Source organism: Sminthopsis crassicaudata, chromosome 3, assembly GCF_048593235.1.
Source record: "Sminthopsis crassicaudata isolate SCR6 chromosome 3, ASM4859323v1, whole genome shotgun sequence".
NCBI classification, from domain to species: Eukaryota; Metazoa; Chordata; class Mammalia; order Dasyuromorphia; family Dasyuridae; genus Sminthopsis; species Sminthopsis crassicaudata.
Genome location: NC_133619.1, coordinates 500,705,388 through 500,728,057, shown reverse-complemented (window position 1 = coordinate 500,728,057; position 22,670 = coordinate 500,705,388). Strand labels below are relative to the sequence as shown.

The 22,670-nt window shown below is 35.6% G+C and overlaps 1 protein-coding gene across 4 annotated transcripts in view; it reads left to right on the top strand.

Moving 5' to 3' along the window:
- Nucleotides 1–22,670, top strand: part of FAM118B (family with sequence similarity 118 member B) — a 104,908-nt gene that overhangs the window by 18,140 nt on the left and 64,098 nt on the right. For 2 of the 4 annotated variants that reach the window (XM_074303850.1, XM_074303852.1), the window contains exon 2: nucleotides 11,636–11,688. The exons of the other annotated variants lie outside the window; for them this stretch is intronic. The gene's annotated coding sequence lies outside the window, so the exon portion shown is untranslated. The remainder of the gene's footprint in view (nucleotides 1–11,635; nucleotides 11,689–22,670) is intronic. 4 annotated transcript variants of the gene reach the window in all.

The window sequence follows — 22,670 nt, the reverse complement described above, 5'->3', positions numbered from 1 at the left end:
AACAAATAATAGTTTCCTGATGATGTAATGATTGGAGTATACTCAGTGCACAGCATATAAGCAAGAAGCTCTCAGGTCCAGATACAGAAACCCACAAGCCCATTCTCTCGGAGGCAGAGTCAGATTCATTCCATTTTCCACCTTTGTGCTGGCTTGAAGGGTTTGGATTCAGAGGGAGCTAGAGGCAGAAGCTGGAAGAGACAAAGGACTAACAGCAAGAGCTCTGGGGACCAAGGAGAGAGATAAGCCTCTAAGAAAGCTAACCTAGCTATTTTGAAGAAGACAATAAAGGATCTGGACTTTAACTCTTGGCTGCATTCAGGGTGATTATTCTGAACTGAAAAGAAAGTTGCCTCCAGAAATCTGCTCCTAGAGAACAGTATATTTTAAAGAAGAATATCACAATCTAGGGCTGGAAAATTGTTTCATTCCTATCTTTTTTGTGGGTTCTGTGGCTCCAGAATTCCTTTAGAGGTTTGATTTAACACTCTTCTAAGAAAAATTTACGTGTTCTAAGAAAAAACTGCTTTAAGTGCAACAATGTTTGTAGCAGCTGTTTTTGTGGTGGCAAAGAATTGGAAAATTAGTGGATGCTTATCAATTGAGGAGTGACTGAATAAGTTATATTATATGAAAATAAAGGAATATTATTGTTCTATAAGAAATGATGAACAGGCTGATTTTAGAAAAGTCTGGAAAGATTTATATGAACTGATGCTAAGTGAGGAAAGCGAACCAGGAAAACATTGTACACAGCAGCAAGATTATGTGATGATCAACTATGATAGACTTGGTTCTTTTCAGCAATCTGTGATCTAAGCCAGTTCCAATAAACTTTGAATGGAAAATGTTATCTGCATCCAGAAAGAGAACTATGGAGCCTGAATGTAGGTAAAGCATACAATTTTCACCATTTTTTCCTTCTATTTTTTTTTCCTCATGGTTTTTCTCTTTTCTGATTTTCTTCTCCTAACATGATTCATATGGAAATATATTTAAAAATGATTGTACCTATATAACATAAAAATTTTAACAAAAATAAAGAGAAAATTTTTTAAAAAGAAATCTGCTTTGATCACTTTTCCTTATGTTCCTTGGAAGTGAGACCCTAATAATAAAACTTGCTGTTTTTTCCCCCAGTTACATGTTAATCTTCTAAACTATCATCCATTTCAAAAAGCCTGCTAAAAACATTTTTGCATATGTATTTGTAGCAGCCTTTTTTGTAATGACAAGGAACTAGAAATTGGGTGGATACTCATTAGTTTGTGAATATCTGAATAAGTTATGGTATATTAATGGAATGGAATGTTATTATTGTTCTATGACAAAATACGAATAGGCTGATTTCACAAAAATCTGAAAAGATTTACGTTAAATGATACTAAATGAAGTGAGCAGAACCAAGAGAACATTGTACACAGTAATAAGATTATGAGATGATCAATTGTGATGGGCTTGACTCTTTTCAACATTGAGGTGATTCTAAATAGTTTCAATAGACTTGTGATGAAAAGAGTCATCGGCATCCAGAGAGAACTATGGATCAAAGCATAGTATTTTTACCTTTCTGTTGTTGTTGTTTGCTTGCTTTTTTCTTTCTCATGTTTTTTCCCCTTTTGATCTGATTTTTCTTGCACAGCATGACAAATATAGAAATATGTTAAGAAGACTTGCACATGGTTAGCCTATATCAGATTGCTTGCCATCTAGGGGAGAAGGAGGGGGAGAGGGGGAAAAACTTGGAACACAAGGCTTTGAAAAAGTAAATGTTTAATTAAAAAATAAATAAGCAACCTTCCACATCTCTAATGTTGATCTTTAGTTCTTCAGAGTGGTGTCCTTTCATTGTCATTCAGCAGTATTGATAAAATGTTAGTATTGAAAACATTAGCCTTTGCTTTTAGGGAAAGTTTGGGCTTAATAAAAGCTTTCTCTTCCTTCTGTTCAGTTTTGGGCCTAGCTTATTCTCCATCATACTGTCTTTCAAAAATGTATTTTTTTTTCCCCCTAACATTATAGCAGCACTACCAGGGAACATTTTGGGCGTCACTTAAATGAAAAATCAAAATGTTATAGTTCAGAGATCGGGTTAACAGTGATATTCTCAGACAGATTGAGAATACAGTATTATGAAATTGAAACTATATCCACTCATATGAAAGAGTGTTCCAAATCACTACTGATCAGAGAAATGCAGATTAAGACAACTCTGAGAAACCACTAAAGACCTGTTAGATTGGCTAAGCTGACAGGAAAAGATAATGATGAATGTTGGAGGAGATGTGGGAAAACTGGGACACTGATGCATTGTTGGTGGAGTTGTGAAAGAATCCAACCATTCTGGAGAGCAATTTGGAACTATGCCCAAAAAGTTATCAAATTTTGCATATCCTTTGATCCAACAGTGCTGCTACTGGGCTTATATCCCAAAGCAATACTAAAGGTGGGAAAGGGACCTGTATGTGCCAAAATGTTTGTGGCAACTCTTTTTGTAGTGGCTAGAAACTGGAAAATGAATGGATGTCCATAAATTGGAGAATGGTTGGGTAAATTATGGTATATGAATGTTATGGAATATTATTGCTCTGTAAGAAATGACCACCAGGAGGAATACAGAGAGGTTTGGAGAGACTTACATCAACTGATGCTGAGTGAAATGAACAGAACCAGGAGATCACTATACACTTCAACAACGATACTGTATGAAGATATATATTCAGATTGAAGTGGATATCTTCAACATAAAGAAGATCTAATTCACTTCTAGTTGATCAATGATGGACAGAAACAGCTATACCTAGAGAAGGAACACTGGGAATTGAATGTAATCTGTTTGCACTACTTGTCTTTCTACCCAGGTTATTTATACCTTCCGAATCCAATTCTGACTGTGCAATAAGAAAATTGGATTTGCACATATATATTGTATCTAAGTTATTCTGTAACACATTTAATATGTATGGGATTGACTGTCATCTAGGGGAGAGAGTAGAGGGAGGGAGGGGAAAATTTGGAAAAATGAATAGAAGGGATAATGATGTAAAAAAACAAAATTACTCATGCATATGTACTGTCAAAAAATATATAATTATAAAATTAATTTAAAAAAAAAGAGAGAATACAGTATTATATGGATGTCATACCTACAATCCAGACTTCTGGAACATCTCCTAGCAACCTTTTCAATCTAAAAGATTATATCAGCTTTGGAATTCCTGCTCTTACAGGTCCCATAGCCCTTCAAATTGATTAGATGGCTTTTAGAACCTCCCTTTAAGGAGAGTATTCAGGATTACTATCTCCTTATCCTACCAGACTATATCTGGACTTCTTTATCATACCCCTGGTGAAAAATATTTCTCTTTATCCATACTTCTCTTATTCTCCACATACTACTTTTTATCCTTCAACCTACCTCCCCTCCATGTGTAGCTTCTTCAGTTAGAATGTAAGTTCATTGAAAATAGGACACACAGAAAAAATCCAACCATTCTGGAGAGCAATCTGAAATTATGCCCAAAAAGTTATCAAAATGTGCATACCCTTTGACCCAGCAGTGGTACTACTGGACTTACATCCCAAGGAAATACTAAAGAAGGGAAAGGGACCTGTATGTGCCAAAATGTTTGTGGCAGCCCCTTTTTGTAGTGGCTAGAAACTGGAAAATGAATGGAAGTCCATGAATTGGAGAATGGTTGGGTAAATTATGGTATATGAATGTTATGGAATATTATTGTTCTGTAAGAAATGACCAGCAGGAGGAATACAGAGAGGCTTGGAGAGACTTGCATCAACTGATGTTGAGTGAAACGAGCAGAACTAGGAGATCATTATACACTTCAACAATGATACTGTATGAGGATGTATTCTGATGGAAGTGTGTAGCGAGCTGTCGTCTCCAGAAGCTGCCGGATCGCTCTCTGGGAAGAGATCTGCTGTGTCAACTCAAATCTCTCGGACAGATTCTTCTTCCTGTAGAGAACCGTTGTCTTCAGGCAGTTGCCGTTAACTCTTGTCCAGAGAAGTGACTTCCCTTCCTGCAGAGAGCCCCGTCAAGCCTGATGTAGTGCAGAGACTTTTCCTATCTCTGGAGTGATGTCCTCTTTTATCCTCCCAGAGAATGGGCGTGGGATAATGCAAGGGCTTCTGGGAAGAACCACTTCAACCAATGAGCTTGCTCCTCCCAAGCACGCAAGCTCTTCCTTAGAAATTCATAAGTCAAACTACCAGGAAAGGCCGGAACTAGAGAATTGTTAAGTACCGACTTAGCACTTAGTAAGAACCTAATATCTCATTATCTCATTAGCACTTAGTAAGAACCTAATAGAAGTGGATATCTTCAACATAGAGAAGAGCTAATCCAATTCTGATGGACAGAATCAGCTACATCCAGAAAAGGAACACTGGGAAATGAGTGTAAACTCTGAGCTTTTTTTTTGTTTTGTTTTTCTTCCCAGATTATTTTTACCTTCTGAATACAATTCTTCCTTTGCAACAACAACAACAAAATTCGGTTCTGCACATATATGTTGTAACTAGGATATACTATAAGATATTTAATATGTATGGGAATGCCTGCCATCTAGGGGAGGGAGTGGAGGGAAGGAGGGGAAAAATTCAGAACAGAAGGGAGTACAAGGGATAATGTTGTTAAAAAAAAAAAAAAAAAAAAAATTACCTATGCATATGTACTGTCAAAAAAATCTTATAATTTTAAAAATTAATTTAAAAATAGCTAAAAAAAATAAAGAAAAAAAGAAAGAAAATAGGACACACAAAAGACAAACAACCTCTTTGAGTATAGCTGCCCCACTGGAGATCCAATTGGAACTAACCAGTTGGGCAACACAGCTTCTTTTCTTCTCTCTTTCCTTCCATCCTTTTTTCTTCTTTCCTTTCTCCCTTTTTTCCTCCTCCTCCTTCCTCTCCCCCTCTCTTCCTTTTTTTTCCTTTCCCTTATCTCTGTCCACATTGAGTATCATATTCTCACCTGCAGGTAGCTTGATGAAAGGAATATAAATTAGTTTTTTTTGAATCACCACGAAATCACCCAAGATATCTTGGGGTTTACTAGCTGGATTTGTTTCTTGAGGACCATGCCTTAAACCCAGTTATTCTTGTCTCATAATTATTGACCAAGGAGAGATCCCAGGCCAAGCTTCAGTTTGGTCATTGTTTGGGCCCTGATTGACTAAGTGAATATAAATAGCAATTATTTCTGTGTTGGCCTTAAACCCTGAAAGAGAAACACTCCGAGATTGATTTATTTTTTTTTTTAACTAGGTAAAAAAGGTCATTTTTTGCCTCTGTTTTTACCCTGCATGGGTTGCCTCAGTCAGATTGACACCTGTTACTGACACCTTGCTTAAAAAGGCCAAGTTCTGCCACTGTATCTAGATGGCTCTTGAGGAGAAGATGGGTCTTCTGGATTCAGAGGATTTTAGTTGGACTTTGAAGGAAGTATTAGAAGGCAGTAGGCTTGATGAGGAAAGTGATCACGCCTTCTCTGACTTCTCAGGAAGGGAGGTGAAAAACACCAAAGGGAAGTGGGGAATAAATCAGATATTGTTAATGGGTTTCTGGGCTGAAGGGTCTTACTAGAAACAGGTATACACAAATCCATCAGTATGGGAGGTATTACACAAGCACATAGCAATAACGCACTGGCTACTAGTGATGACACTTTCCACAGCCGGTGCAGGCTCAATGTGGTGTAACAACAAACAATATAAATCAACATGGTGGTGTAAAAGACTTCCAGAAGTTATAGAAGGAGGATGTGTAAATAACAATCACACATATACCTCCTTCAGCAGCTAAGACATAGTCCAAAACCAATCTATTGTCCATTACTTAATGTGTGAGGGAATCCAATGATTCCTGAGGGTTTTGAAGTCCTGCATCAGTCTCATTAACAATTTTTGATGCCCATGAGTCAATTGCCATAACTGCCATACTCTTTCAGTGATGGACACAGTCAGTGACAGAACCACCCAATGTTTCTTGGATCTTCTCCTTCGTTTCAAGGGTCTGCTCCATCTCTCTCAGATGAACATCAAGCGATTATAGCTCATTGGCACCCATCTGATTCCTTCTTCATCTGTGGAGATACAAGCAAACCCTCTCCTCCAAGCAGTTAACCTATCTGGTCCCTTCCATTCACCACCTTCTGGATCTCTCCACATTATCTAAAGATAGTGGGGCTGCTTGTACTGGATACTGCCCTTCCAGTGGGTTATAAAACCTGTCTGCTGGAGCCAGTGCATCTTTTATCAAAAATCAAGAAGTAATTGTATAAAGAGCTAAATTTAAAAATTCTCTAGGGTTACCGCTGGCTCCCCCTTTCTTTTGTTTTTGGAGGAGTGTCTTGATGTCTCTGTTTCTCCTCTCTACTATTGCCTATCCTTGGGGGGTTAAAGGGTGCCAGTGGTGTGGAAAACCTTATACTGTGCACAAAAGTGTGCAAAATGTTTAGAAGTATATGCAGGTCCATTATCTGTTTTTATTGCTTGTGGCACACCTGTGGCAACCTTGTTAGCACCTTGAGTACCTTAGAATCAGCCAGAGTCAGGATAAGCAAAAGTATTTATTCTTGGTCTTTAGCAGTAGAAATGAAGAGAGTGGATGTGGAGGATCTCTGCAACCTTACCTCATGATCTCTCTCGCAGAAGTGACCCTAGCTAGTCTCCCTGCACCTCCTAGTCCCTCCCACAATTCTTTGTATACACCAAACGATTGGGCCAGCACAGGATAGTGGGAAGGCCATTTTCTAAGCATATTCTTACAGAGTATTGTCCAATCAGCAATTAGCCTCAAGTGCTCGATTGTCCAACCCCGTGCATTGACTCAAGAATTTCAGCCCTTCACATCTCCCGCTTTCTTTTGTTTTAGAACACAGGTGGTCACACCATCCCTGACTTCTCAGGGAGGTGAGAACCTCAAAAAGGAGGTGATCGCGTCCTCCCTGACATCTCAGGAAAGGAGGTGAAAGCACTAAAAAGGAGATTATCACACCCTCCCTGACATCTCAGGAAGGGAGATGAAAAGCACCAAAGGGTTTCTGGGCTGAAGGGTCTTATTAGAAACAGATATGCACAAACCCATCAGCATGGGAGGTATTACACAAGCACATAGCAATAACGTACAGGCTATTAGTGATGACTCTCCCCATAGCCAGGACAGGCTCAATGTGGTGTAACAAACATGAATTGTACATGCAAGTAGTGATATAACAAACAATATAAATCAACGTGGTCTTGTAAAAGATTTCCAGAAGTCCTAGAAGGAGGGTATGTAAACAACAGTCACACATAAGCCTTCTTCAGCAGCCAAGAGATACTCTAAAACCAATCTATTGTCCATTGCTTCATGTGTCAGAGAATCCAATGATCCCCGCAAGTTTTTGAAGTCCTGCAACAGTGCTTTTATGTATTAGGGAATCCAATGATTCCTGCAGATTTTGAAGTCCTGCAACAGTTTTATTATTTCTCAGAAAATGCAATGATTCCTGAGGGTTTTCAAGTCCTACAGCAGTCTTATCATGTCTCAGAGAATGCAGTGATTCCTGAGGGTTTAGAAGTCCTACAACAGTCTTATCATGTCTCAGAGAATCCAATGACTCCTGAGGGCTTTGAAGTTCTACAACAATCTTTTCATGTCTCAGGGATTCCAATGATTCCTGAGGGTTTTGAAGTCCAACAATTTTTGGTGTCCCTAAATCAAACACCATAATTGCCATACTCTTTCAGTGATGGGCACACAACGGAACCACCCGATGTTTCTTGGGTCTTCTCCTTTGTTTCAAGGGTCTTCTCCATCTGTAGAGATACAAACAAACCTTTTCCCCCAAGCAGTTAACCTATCTGGTCCCTTCCATTCACCACTTTCTGGGTCTCCACATCACCTGGCAATTATCTAAAGACAATGGAGCTGCTTGCACTGGACACTGCCTTTCTGGTGCGTTATAAAACCTGTCTGCTGGAGCCAGTGCATCTTTGTCAAAAATCCAGAAGTTAATAGTATAAAGAGCTAGATTTAGAAGTTCTCTAGGGTTCTCTGTGGCTCCCCCTTTCTTTTGTTTTTGGAGGAGCATCTTAATGTCTCTTTCTCCTCTTTACTGTCCTTGAGGATTAAAAGGTATGCCAGTGGTGTGTAAAATCTTATACTATGAACAAAAGTGTGCAAAATGTTTAGAAGTATATGCAGGTCCATTTTCTGTTTTTATTGCTTGTGGCACACCCATAATGGCAAATGCTTGTATAAGGAATTCAGTGACCACTCTGGTAGTCTCTTTTGCTGCTAGTATTGCAAAAGTGAATCCTGAAAAAGTGTCTACCACAACGTGAATAAAAGACAGACCAAAAGTTTTATAATGGGTCATATCCATTTGCCAAATTTCATTAGGTCTCAAACCACGAGGGTTCTTCCCTGGAGAGAGTGTAGGAGCGTGGAAAGGAAGGCAAGCTGTACAGGCTTTTACTGTGCTCTTAGCTTCTTCTCTTGTTATTCCAAATTGTAAACGTAAAGCTCGAGCAGCCTGATGATATTTAAAATGAGATTCTTGGGCTTCTTGAAATAAAGGAGTATTGGCCAACATGGTTTGAAGGCTATCTGCCTTTGAATTACCATCAAAAATAGAATCTGGAAGTCCACTATGTTGAGTGGACATACAAGATATAAATCTTACCTGTATGCTTTCTCACCTGCTTTTGAAGTTCCTTAAAGAGCTGATATATATTAGAGGCTACAAATTTTATTTGGGCTGTGGCACTTCTTTATACCACACCTACTGAATAGGCCGAATCAGATATATATTTATATCTCCTGGATAATAAGTAAGAGTTAGAATGATTGCATACAATTCATTCTGCTGAGTGAACTGAAAAGGAGTTTGGACTACAATTAAGTCACGAGAGTATACAGTGCAAATATTATGTCTGATTGCATTTGTAAAGATAGTTGGTCATTGTAAGAGAAACTTTAGAAATCTTCAAGAATCCATCGCCAATTATGTAATAGTCTGGTTATTTTTAATGAAGACTCGTGTGTAAAATTTGGAGCTGTGGCTAATAAAATTTACCACTCTGGGATGGTTTCACAGCATACACTAATTTGTGCATTGGTATAAAGGTGTATATCTTGTTAGGTCTTATCCCAAATAATTGTACTACTCGTTTAATGTCTTTTAATAAAATTCTAGCCACAAGCACTGGGTAAGGATAAAGGCTTTGTTCTGGTTGTGCTGAGGAGTTTACCCACTCTATCACACTATCTTCTTGATGAAGGACTGCTGTGGGTGCCTCTTTTGTAGCAAAAATTGATATTTCCAAGGGTTATTCAACCACATTGGATAAAACCAGTTTGACTTTTCTCAAAGCCTCTTGAGCTTCTTTTGTAAGCTGATGTGGTGAGTTTAAAGCACTCTCTCCCCTTAAAAATGTCATATAATGGTTGCAATTGATAGGTAGTCAAGCCTAACACTGGACGCATCCATTGGATATCTCCTTTCAATTTCTGAAAGTAATTTAAGGTGTTTAGCTTCTCTGTTCTTAAGGAAAGTTTTTGTACTGTAAGTACCATAGGGTATACTTCATATTCTAAATATTGAAAAGGAGCATGTCTTTGAAAATTTTCTGGAGCTATATGCAATTTGTAGTTCCTTAGTGTTTCTATGGTCATTTGTAGACATGCTTCTAATATTTGCTCCTCAGGTGCACATCCCAAAATATCATCCATGTAATGTAATAACATAACATTTGGAAATGTTTTTCTTACTGGAGTAAGAGCAGCAGCAACATACATTTGATACATAGTAGGGCTGTTTTTCATTCCCTGTGGCAAAACTGTCCATTCATATCTTTTATAAGGCTCAGCTAAGTTAACGCTGGGCACTGAAAAGGCAAATCTTTTCATATCCTCCTTATCTAAAGGGATAGAACAGAAACAATTCTTAATATCTATAATCCAAAGAGGCCATTCTCTCAGCAATTGAGTAGGAGATGGCAGTCCAGGTTGAAGAGTTCCCATAGTTTTCATCTGTTCATTGACTTTTCTTAAATCAGTCAACATTCTCCACTTTCAAATCTGGGTAGTAGACATTCATCATCCTCTTAATTTTATGGAATTAAACAAGTCAAACTCCTTTGAGTGAATACAGATCTTTTCTAGGAAGCTCTGCAGCATTTTAGACTTTGATATAATCGAGGTAATATCCAGGAACACATTCCTGCCTTATCCATGTCCAAAAAACTGTCTCACTGTGCATCCTGAGTCCTGATACTTCTCTTTCAGAAGGAGGATAACGTTTGATCATGAGTTCTCTGGAATTGTGGTTGAACATTGATTGCAGTTAATCATAGCTTAAGTTTTTCAAAGTTGTTTATCTTTACAATATTGTTATAAGGTATCCTTTAATAAATTGCTTGCTAATTTTATATCATGAGTAGAATTCTTTCTAGAGAGAGAATAAATTAAATCTTTTTTTAGAGGAAGAAGGAAAATAATTGTTTAATATTAAGAAGAGTTAGGGAACAATTATAAAACCCTAAAAAGAAAACTCAGTACCAAAGAACTAAATTTAGCTTTATTTTCTGGAAACCTAATATCTCTGTGAGATATATAATATATAAAACTTGAATGGGGTTTAGCTAAGCTACCTTCATTTTAGTGCATTGGACTTTAAAGTATCAGAGCTACATAAAAACCTGACATTTGATTTAGTTGATATCTCATCTTTTAGAAGAGAAAAACTAAGGCCAGAGGACAAAGTAATCAATTAAAATTAAAGTAGTAGTAGAGCTAGGACAAGAATCTATCCATTATGGATGTTTTATACGTGTGTGTGTGTGTGTGTGTGTGTGTGTGTGTGTGTGTGTGTGTGTGAATTAAGTGTAATTCTTGGTCATAATTGTGTTTCTGTTATCCTGTGATTCAATGGGACTTATTTTCCATGATGTCACTTTAAAGGTCAGGGATGTGAAGGAACATCATCTTAAATAAACCACTTCTAAGAGTGGTTTGGAAAGAAGGTAAACCTTTTTTGTATCATTAAATGCTGAGGTGCATTGTCTAATTAAATGCTGAAGTTCACCATAGTTTTTGTGCTTTTTGAAGGGTCAATGAAATTTCTCTTGATGAAGTAATATATTTTCTTAGTAAAATATTCCTAGATTTTGTATATAGAAATTCTATAAGTCTTTTGATTGGTCATTTCTTTCTTGGGATCATAGCATAGGTCTGAAATTAAAAGTGCTCTACTTCAGCCTCCTTTTACATAAGAGGAAACTGAAGCCTAAATGATTTAAGTGACCTGTCCAAGGATGCATAAAATGCCCATTAGGATTGAACCCACATCTCTTGGCTTAAGTCAGCTGTTTCTCCTGTATCTCTCATATAGGTTTATCTGGGCAAAGTAACAGTGGGTATAATAGTTGACATTTTAAGAAGAATATGATAGAATGCTTAGTATTCCTTCTTTAGTATCAGTTCTTATTACTTCTGCCAATGTAGACATTTATGGTAGAAGTATCACTTCAAGAATAAGGACTACTTGTTCTGTAGCTCATTAATATTAATCTTAGGAAGAAGATTGAAAAATAGATGTTTATACTTAACTGTTTGTTTTTTGCTTTAGTTGAAAAAGAGGAAATTTAAGAGAGCAAAGAAAAGACGCCTCTTCAAGAAAAAGTAAGAGAATTGGTTATTGGGAGGATTTAAATATAATTTGGATAAAAAAATATTACCTATGTTAATACCAGGACCCTTTTTTATATGACTGCAGAGAGGATACAACTATCATCTGATAATTTATCCATTCTTATTATATCATTTAAAAGTCAAAATTAAAGATTGAGAAATCCTTCTGCATGTGCTCTTCAAATAAGCTTAGAGAGTTGTACAAGAAGTACCTGTACTGGAAAAAATATTTTGTTGGGTTTTGGCATATATGTAGACAAGGTTAGGTATTGGACTTCTAAAAAAACTTCCTCTCCTAATGCAATTTGGCACCTTCTTTACTACTGCAGAGTTCCCCAGATCACTGAGAGCTTAAATTATTTGCCTAGGGTTACATAGCTAGTATGTGGTAGAGATGGTTCACCAACTCAGGTCTTCCCAACTCCAAGGCTGGCTTTTTACACTAATGTATTCACAGATATATCTGATTATATCTTTATCTAGTTCTCATTCTCCCCCAGTCTTCTGGAAATTTTTTTGTTTTAAACAATAAGTAAAAGTTATCGGTAAAATTTTATTCTCAAGATTGATGTTCTTTGTCTTTTTGAAAAATTTGATTTAATTTTTTGGTCACTTTTTAAGATTTGAGTTCTTTCTCCACCCTACACTAGAGAGAGGCACCATATATATATATATAAAATCATACTGTGTGTAATTATATTTATCACTTTGTTCTTTCGACCATAGGCAATTTGTAGATTTGAGTATTTATAATACTCTGTATAACTTAGTTGTTACTATATACAACATTATTTTGGTTCTGCTCATTTCATTCTTCATTATTTCATACAAGTCTTTCCGTGTTTTTCTAAATATTCTTATCGTTCTTAACAGCACAGTAGTAGTCTGTCACAATCATGTAGCACAATTTCTTTACCCATTCCCCTCAATTTCTGATTCTTTAGTATCACAAAGACAGTTGCTATAAATATTTTAGAACATATAAATTCTTTTTTTCTCCCCTCTCTATTGCCTTAGGTAACTGACATAATGGTGGTATTGCTGGATCAAAGAATACAAAATAATTTTATAACTCTTAGGACATATTTCCAGATTGCTCTCCAAAAGATTTTAATCAGTTCATAATTCTACCCTCCATGTATTAGAGACCCTATTTTTCCACATCACTCCTTAAAATTAGGTACTTTCCCCTTCTGTCATTTTAGCAAATCAGATAGGCATGAGATGATATCTGAAAGTTGTTTTAATTTGCATTTCTCTAATTGATAATGATTTACAACATTTTTTCATATGGCTATATTTTGCATTGGCTTCATCAAAAACTGCTGTTTATATCCTTTGATCATTTGACAAAGTGGCCTATTTGAGATATAAGACTTTCATCTAAGAAATTGTCTATGTATCTTTTCCCTCAATTTTCACCTATGAACAATTTTTCTCCCATTATTTAAGTCTGAATTTATTTATTTAAAAAGTGTTTTATAATTATATTCATATAGTTTCTGTGTTTGTCTTGACAGGCTTGTCTCCAAATATATTATGCTGTCTGTGATTATTTTAAATGGGGTATCTCTTACTCTGACTTCTTACAGCAATATATAGAAATGTTGATGATTCATATAGGTTTATTTTATATCCTGTTATTTTGCTAAAAAATTATTACTTGTTTCAACTAGCTTTTCAGTGGAATCTCCAAGATTTCCCAAGCATATCATCCTATCATCCTCCAAAAAGAGATGATTTTATTACCTCATTGCCCATTCTGATTTTTTTCAATTTCTTTTTCTTATTATTGGAGCATTTCTAATACAATATTGTATAATATTGATGTTGATAGGCATCCCTGTTTTACTTTCTTCTTCTTTTTTTTTTTTGATCTTTTTTTATTATAGCTTTTTATTTACAAGATATATGCATGGGTAATTTTTCAGCATTGACAATTACAAAACTGGAGATTCTTTAAAAAAAAAAAATCACCAGCTGTTTCTGAAGCTCATCTGGTTCAAGGATCTCCAACTAGTCAAAAAATGCCTTCTATTATTTGTATTGCTTTAGATATGTAAAACTCTGCCCCTTTTTTATACATATGGTACCTGAAGGAGACAGGTAATTTGCCAGGGACTTCATATGGAAAATCAGAGTGAACAAAAGTATCTGTTGGTTATAGTTTCATCAAGGATTGCTGTTTACTCCTGACCAAAATTATATATTTTTTTGCAATACCTGCTCAGCCAGATAGTAGCCTGAATCTGACCAGGTGAATCCCCACCACCACCACACTTTTTTTTTTTTTTTTTGCTGAGACAATTGGGGCTAAGTGACTTGCCCAGGGTCACACAGCTAAGAAGTTTTAAGTATTTAATGGTAGATTTGAACTTAGGTCCTCCTGACTTCAGGACTGATGCTCTATTTTTTTTTTTTTAATAACATTATCCCTTGTATTCATTTTTCCAAATTTTCCCCTTCCTCCCTCTATTCCCTCCCCTAGATGACAGGTAATCCCATACATTTTACATGTGTTACACTATAACTTGGATACAATATATGTGTGTAAATCCAATTTTCCGAAGGTATAAGTAACCTGGATAGAAAGACAGTATTGCTAATGGTTTACATTCAATTCCCAGTGTTCTGGGTGTAGTTGTTTCTGTCCATCATTGATGGACTGGAAGTGAGTTGGATCTTCTTTATGTTGAAGATATCCACTTCCATCAGAATATATCTTCATACAGTATTGTTGTTGAAGTGTATGGTGGTCTTCTGGTTCTGCTCATTTTACTCAGCATCAGTTCATGTAAGTCTCTCCAAACCTCTCTGTATTCATCCTGCTGGTCATTTCTTACAGAGCAATAATATTCCATAACCTTTATATACCATAATTTACCCAACCATTCTCCAATTGATGGACATCCATTCGTTTTCCAGTTTCTAGCCACTACGAAAAGAGCTGCCACAAACATTTTGGCACATACAGGTCCCTTTCCCCTCTTTAGTATTTCTTTGGGATATAAGCCCAGTAGTATCAATGCTGGATCAAAGGGTATGCACATTTGATAACTTTTTGGGCATAGTTTCAAATTGCTCTCCGGAACGGCCGGATTCTTTCACAACTCCACCAACAATGCATCAGTGTCCCAGTTTTCCCATATCTCCTCCAACATCCATCATTATTTGTTCCTGTCATCTTAGCCAATCTGACAGGTGTGTGGTGGTATCTCAAAATTGTCTTAATTTGCATTTCTCTGATCAGTATGAGTGGATATAGTTTCAATTTCATTATCTGAGAATTGTCTGCTCATATCCTTTGACCATTTATCAATTGGAGAATGGTTTGATTTCTTATAAATTAGGGTCAGTTCTCTATATAATTTGGAAATGAGGCCTTTATCAGAACCTTTAACTGTAAAAATATTTTCCCAATTTGTTACTTCCCTTCTAATCTTGTTTGCATTAGTTTTGTTTGTACAGAAACTTTTTAGTTTGATGTAATCAAAAATCTTCTATTTTATGATCAATAATGATCTCTGGTTCTCTTCTGGTCATAAATTCCTTCCTCCTCCACAGGTCTGAGAGGTAGATTATCCTCTGTTCCTCTAATCTATTTATGGTCTCATTCTTTATGCCTAAATCATGGACCCATTTTGATCTGATCTTGGTATATGGTGTTAAGTGTGGATCCATATATAATTTCTGCCATACTAATTTCCAGTTTTCCCAACAGTTTTTTTCAAATAATGAATTTTTATTCCAAATGTTGGTATCTTTGACTTTGTCAAACACTAGATTGCTATGGTTGTACCCTTTTTTGTCCTTTGTATCTAATCTATTCCACTGATCAACTGGTCTATTTCTTAGCCAATACCAAATGGTTTTGGTGACTGCTGCTATATAATATAGCTTTAAATCAGGTGTACCTAGACCACCTTCATCTGACTTTTTTTTTCATTAATTCCCTTGAAATCCTCGACCTTTTATTCTTCCATATGAATTTTGTTGTTATTTTTTCTAGGTCATTAAAATAGTTTCTTGGGAGTCTGATTGGTATAGCACTAAATAGATAGATTAGTTTGGGGAGTATTGTCATTATTATATTCGCTCAGCTTATCCACGAGCACTGAATGTCTTTCCAATTATTTAAATCTGACTTTATTTTTGTGGCAAGTGTTTTGTAATTTTGCTCATATAATTCCTGACTTTTCTTTGGTAGATGGATTCCCACATATTTTATACTCTTGACATTTGTTTTGAATGGAATTTCTCTTTGTATCTCTTGCTGTTGGATTTTGTTGGTGATGTATAAAAATGCTGAGGACTTATGTGGATTTATTTTGTATCCTGCGACTTTGCTAAAATTCTGAATTATTTCTAATAGCTTTTTAGCAGAGTCTTTGGGGTTCTCTAAGTATACCATCATGTCATCTGCGAAAAGTGACAATTTGATTTCCTCATTACCTACTCTTATTCCTATAATCTCTTTCTCGACTCTTATTGCCAAGGCTAGCATTTCTAATACAATATTGAATAGTAATGGTGATAGTGGGCAACCTTGTTTCACTCCTGATCTTACTGGGAAAAGTTCCAATTTATCTCCATTACATATGATGCTTATTGATGGTCTTAAATATATGCTCCTGACTATTTTAAGCAATAGTCCATTTATTCCTATACTCTCGAGTGTTTTTAGTAGGAATAGATGTTGGATTTTATCAAATGCTTTTTCTGCATCTATTGAGATGATCATATGATTTTTATTAATTTGATTATTAATATGGTCAATTATATTCATAGTTTTCCTAATATTAAACCAGCCCTGCATTCCTGATGTAAATCCTACTTGATCATAGTGTATTATCCTGGGAATGATTTTCTGAAGTCTTTTTGCTAATCTCTTATTTAAGATTTTAGCATCAATATTCATTAAGGAAATTGGTCTATAGTTTTCTTTCTCAGTTTTCAATCTACCTGGTTTAGGTATCAGTACCATGTCTGTGTCATAAAAGGAGTTTGGCAGGACTCCTTCATCCTATTTTTCAAATAGTTTATATAACATTGGGGCTAGTTATTCTTTAAATGTTTGGTAGAATTCACATGTAAATCCATCTGGTCCTGGGGGTTTTTTCCTGGGGAGTTGATTAATAGCTTGTTCTATTTCTTTTTCTGAAATGAGACTAAGCAATTTTTCTCCTCCTCTGTTAATCTGGGAAGCCTATATTTTTGGAGGTAGTCATCCATTTCACTTAAGTTATCAAATTTATTGGCATAAAGTTGGGCAAAGTTAACTCATTATTTCTCTAATTTCTTCTTAATTGGTGAAAAGATTCCCCTTTTCATTTGTAAGACTAACAATTTGAGTTTCCTCTTTCCTTTTTCTGATCAGATTTACTAAAGGTTTATCTATTTTATTGTCTTTTTCATAAAACCAACTCTTGGTTTTATATATTGATTCAATAGTTTTTTTACTTTCAATATTATTGATTTCTCTTTTTAATTTTATTATTTCAAGTTTAGTTTTTGGTTGGGGGTTTTTAATTTGGTCTTTTTCTAGCTTTTTAAGTTGCAGGCCCAATACATTAATTTTCTCTTTCTCTATTTTGTTTAAATAAGCCTCTAAAGATATAAAATTTCCCCTTATTACCGCTTTAGCTGCATCCCACAAATTTTGGTATGATGTCTCATCATTGTCATTATCTTGGGTGAAATTATTGTTTCTATAATTTGCTGTTTCACCCAGTCATTCTTTAAGATGAGATTATTCAGTTTCCAATTATTTTTTGGTCTGTTTACCTCTAACTTCTTATTGAATGTAGTTTACTATTTCTGCCTTCCTGCATTTAATTTTGAGATCTTTATGTCCTAATATATGATCAATTTTTGTATAGGTTCCATGAACTGCTGAGAAGAAAGTATACTCCTTTCTATCACCATTCAGTTTTCTCCAAAGGTCTATCATACCTAGTTTTTCTAATGTTCTATTTACTTTTTAAATTTCTTTCTTATTTGTTTTGTGGTTTGATTTATCTATTTCTGAGAGTGCAAGCTTGAGATCTCCTACTATTATAGTTTTGCTGTGTATTTCTTCTTGCAACTTTCTTAACTTTTCCTTTAGCAAGTTAGATGCTATACCACTTGATGCATATATGTTTAGTATTGATATGGCTTCATTGTCTATGCTACCTTTTATAGTTTCCTTCCTCATCTCTTTTAATTAGATCAATTTTTGCTTTTGCTTCATCTGAGATAAGGATGGCAACCCCTGCTTTTTTGGCATAATAGATTCTGCTCCAACCTTTTACCTTTACTCTGTATGTATCTCCCTGCTTTGTGTGTTTCCTGTAAACAACATATTGTAGGGTTCTGACTTTTGATCCAGTCTGCTATCCGCCTCCCTTTAATGGGAGAGTTCATCCCATTCACATTTACAGTTAAAATTACTAATTCTGTATTTCCTGCCATCATATTATCCCCTGATTATGCTTTTTTTAATCCCTTGACCCCCCTGAACCCTTTCCCCAATATTTAATTTATAGACCCCACTTGTGATGTGCAGCCCTCCCTTTTTAGTATCCCTCCCCCCTCCTTTTAAGTCTCTTCCCCTTTCTTGTACCCTTCCCTTATTCCCCTTTTCCTTTTCCCATTTCCTCTCTCCCCTTTTAATGAGGTGAGAGAATTCTCTGAAAAACAAATATGTCAATTATTTACTCTTTGAGCCTATTCTGATGAGAGTAAGATTCACACAATATTTCTCCCCCTCTCTAAATTCCCTCAGATGTGGTAGATTTTCTATGCCTCTTCCTGGGATGTAGTTTCCCTCTTTTTATCTCTCCTTCCCCTTTTTCTTTCCTACTTCCCTTTTTTTTATATTATATCAGTAAAATCAAATTATCCATGCGGACTGTCTGTATTTCCACAACAGAAATACAGTTCTCAAGAGTTCTTTTCATCTTTTTCTGCTTCTCTTCAGTCTTGTGGATGTAGATCAAATTTTTTGTTTGTCTGTTTTTTTTCTTAGAAACAAATGGAATTCCTCTGTTCTTTAAATGACCATCTTCTTCCATGGAAGAAAATGTTAAACTTAGCTGGGTAGTTTATTCTTGGTTGCAAGAATATCAGGTTCCAGGCCCTTCGATCCTTTAATGTGGAGGCAGCCAGATCTTGCGTGACCCTTATTGTGGCACCTTGATATTTGAATTGTTTTTTTCCTAACTGTTTGTAGTATTTTTTCCTTAGTTTGGTCGTTCTGCAGCTTAGCCACAATGTCCCGTGGAGTTCTTTTTTTTTAGCGTCTTTTTCAGAAGGTGTTTCATGAATTCTTTCAATGCCTATTTTCCCTTCTGTTTCTATTATCTCTGGACAGTTCTCTTTGATTATTTCCTGTAAAATAGAATCTAGGCTCTTTTTTTGATCATAGTTTTCAGGAAGTCCAATGATCCTCAGATTATCTCTCCTAGATCTATTTTCCAGGTCTATAGATTTTCCCAGTAAGTATTTGACATTATTCTCCAGCTTTTCATTTTATTTTTTTGTTTGTTTGTTTTGTCTGACTGATTCTTGGTTTCTCAATGAATCATTCATTTCTATTTATTCAATCCTGATTTTTAACGAGTTATTTTCTAAACATTTTTTAGGGGTTTTTTTGTATGTGCCCAATTGAGTTTTTAAATGAATTATTTTGCTGTTGGATTTTTTTCCATTTCACTAATTTTTTTTTTTTTTTTTAGTGAGTTATTTTCTTTTTCCAATTCAGAAATCCTACTTTCCTGTGATTTTTTTTAACCTTTTCTAATTCACAAATTTTGTTTCCCTGCACCTCCTATGAATTCTTTATTTTTTCCAACTCAAATTTCAAGACATTGTTATTCTCTATCATAGCTTCTCTTTCCTTTCCCCATTTTTCTTAAAACTCTCTTAACTTTTTAATAGTCTCTTCTAGGAGAGAGTTATGTGATGGAGGGCAGGTATCATTCCCCTTTAGGATGTTATCTGGTGACTATCTGCTGTTAGCTTCCTCGGGATTGGATACCCTCTCTTTCTCTGTGTAGAAGGTGTCAATCGTTTTCTTCAGCTTCTTACTCATTGTTAAAAATCTGTTGGGGTTTCCCCTTGGGGTAAGAAGTTTATTTATTTACCAGCTTCCTTCCAGACCGGATGGATGCAGTGAGTACTGTGCCTGAGCTAAGAGAGAGCTCTGGGAGAGAGTTCCCCTCCCCCTTTCCCGGAAATGACTCAGAGGTGGTTAGCACCGCTGCAGCTTCTAGGAGTGCCCAATGAAGGACCCCTCTGTGTGGCCTAGTGACTGAGGTTTAAGGCTGAACAGTGTAAAAGCGTCACCAACCCCAGTCAATGCCTCCCTTGGGGCCGTGGATATTAGCAGCTGACGTGAAAAGCCGCTGTGCTCAAACCGGAAGTGTCTGCCTGGAAACCTCGGTCCCTACTTCAAAGGTTCCGCTTCTCTGGGAGTTCTGCTTCCCTGGGAATTATGCTGCTGCTAGGATTCCACTGCCTCAGGCTGAGCCCCACACTATGTGGATTAGAGGCTGCCTCTGGCTGTGTCCCCGCTGTTCAGGCTCTCAACTACTCCAAGGAGTAGCCCCAGGCTTCAGCAGAAGGTGGCTGTACTGAGATCTGTTGGTCATTTCTGGATTGGGGTAGATTTAGGATCTGGCTTTATATTTTAAAGTGGCTTGATTTCTCTTCTGAACTGCTGTTTTATAAGCAGAGAAGAGCTAACAGCCTATCCCAGATTCCTCTATCTCAGTGGCTTCTCTGATCCCAGATTTCTCCCCAGCCCGATCGTCTTTTTTTTTCCTCCCCTCGGAACCTGCCTTTTCTGTTGAAATTCCAGATTCTTTTCAACTGGTAAGTTGTGCTTCTAATCCTTGTGGTTTTTATCAGTCTAGCGTTATTTTTGAGGCTGATTTAACTAATTGGTATTGAGGGAAGAAGGGAGCTTACAAATTCGAGTGTATCTTCTCCACCATCTTGGCTCCGCCCCCCCCCTTATACTTTCAAGCTTATTGGGAAGGCTCCTGATTACAAATACTGCTTGCCAACAGTTTTCGGTAGATGCTTCTTATCATTTTAATGAAACATTCATTTATACCTGTCCTTTCAAGTGTTTTTAATAGAAATGAATGTTGTCTTTTGTCAAAAGCTTTTTCTGCATCCACTGACATGATATTTTTGTTATTTTTATTATTGACATAATTAATTACATTGATAATTTTCCTCATGTAAAACTATCCATGCATTCCTGGCATAAATACCAATTGGTAACAATTATAATCTTTGCAGCATATTGTTATACTAGTAAGTATTTTCTTTAGGATTTTTGCATCCATATTCATTAGCAAAATTAGTCTATAATTTTCAGTTTTTGGTCTTCTTGGTTTAAGTAATGGCATCATATTTATTTCATAAAAAGAGTTTGGTAGGACTTTTTCTTTGCCCATTATTGTAAATAATTTAATATTGGAATTTGTTGATCTTTAAAAGTTTAGTAAAATTTACTTTTAACTCTATCTGGTTAACTCCATCTAGAAAGCTCATTGATGGCCTAAACACTTTTCTCCCCTAAAATAGGTTTATTTAGATATTCTATTTCCTCTTCTGTTCATCTAGGCAGTTTATTTTTTTCTAAGTATTCTTCCATTTCACTTTAAATGGTTAAATTTATTGTCATATAATTGAGCAAAATAATTCCTAATAATTGCTTTGATTTCATCTTCATTATTCACATTATTCACACTTTTCAGGGGTTTTTTTGTTTATTTTATACTAAGGATTTGGCTTTCTTTAAAAAAATAAATCATATTAACCAGTAATTTATCAATTTAATGGGTTTTCCCCCATAAAACTATTTCCTACTTTTTATTTAGTAACTTAATGACTTTCTTATGTACAGTTTTATAAATTTCACCTTTAATTTTTTAGGATTTCCAATTTGGTGTTAAATTGGGTATTTTTAATTTGATCTTTTTCTAATTTTTTAAAATTGCATGCCCATTTCATTGGTCTGTTTTTTCTTGATGTAAGCATTTAAAGATATACATTTTCTTCTGACTACTGCTTTTGCATTGCATAGGTTTTGGTATGTTGTCTCATTTTTGCCATTCTCTCTTTTTAAAAAATTTTGGTAGTATTTTATTTTTCCAAATACATGCAAAGATAGGGGGCAGCTAGTTGGTATAGTGGATCTAGCATCAGCTCTGAAGTAAAGAGGACCTGAGTTCAAATATGGCCTCAAACACTTTCGCTTATTGGCTGTGTTACCTTAGGCAAGTAAGTCACTTAACCCCCATTGCCTCAGGAAAAACAAAAATAAAAAATACTTACAGTTTTCAGCATTCACCTTTGCAAAGCCTCCTGCTCCAAATTTTTCTCCTCCTCTCCCCACTCTCCCTCCTCCCCAAGATAGCAAGCAATCTGATATAGGTTATATATCTTCTCTTTAATAAAATTATTTGTTATTTCTGTGATTTGTTCTTTAACCCATTCATTGTTTTAAGATTAAGTTGTTTAGTCCTGCTAATTATTAATTTGTGCTTCTATGATCCTTTATTAAATATAATTTTATGCATTAAAATCTGAGCAAGATGCATTTAATATCTCTGCTTTCCTATATTTAACTACAAATTTTTTATGCCTTAACATATTTTTGAGTGAAGATACTAATGCCACTGAATAAAGGTATAGTCTTTTTTATTCTCATTCAGTTTTCTCAAGATGTCTTATCATATCTAACTTAAGTAAAATTCTGTTCATCTCCTTTTTTGATTGTTTTTATTAGATTTATCTATTTCTGAGAAAGAGAGGTTGAAGTTTCCCTCTGTCAAAATTTTGCTGTTTTTCAGAGCAAAACTGTCACCACAAGAAGTCCAAAAACTGCAAGAAAATTATAGACCAATTTTGCTAATTCATTTAGCTTTTCTTTTAAAAGTTTGGATGCCATGGTATTTGGTGCGTATGATTTTAGC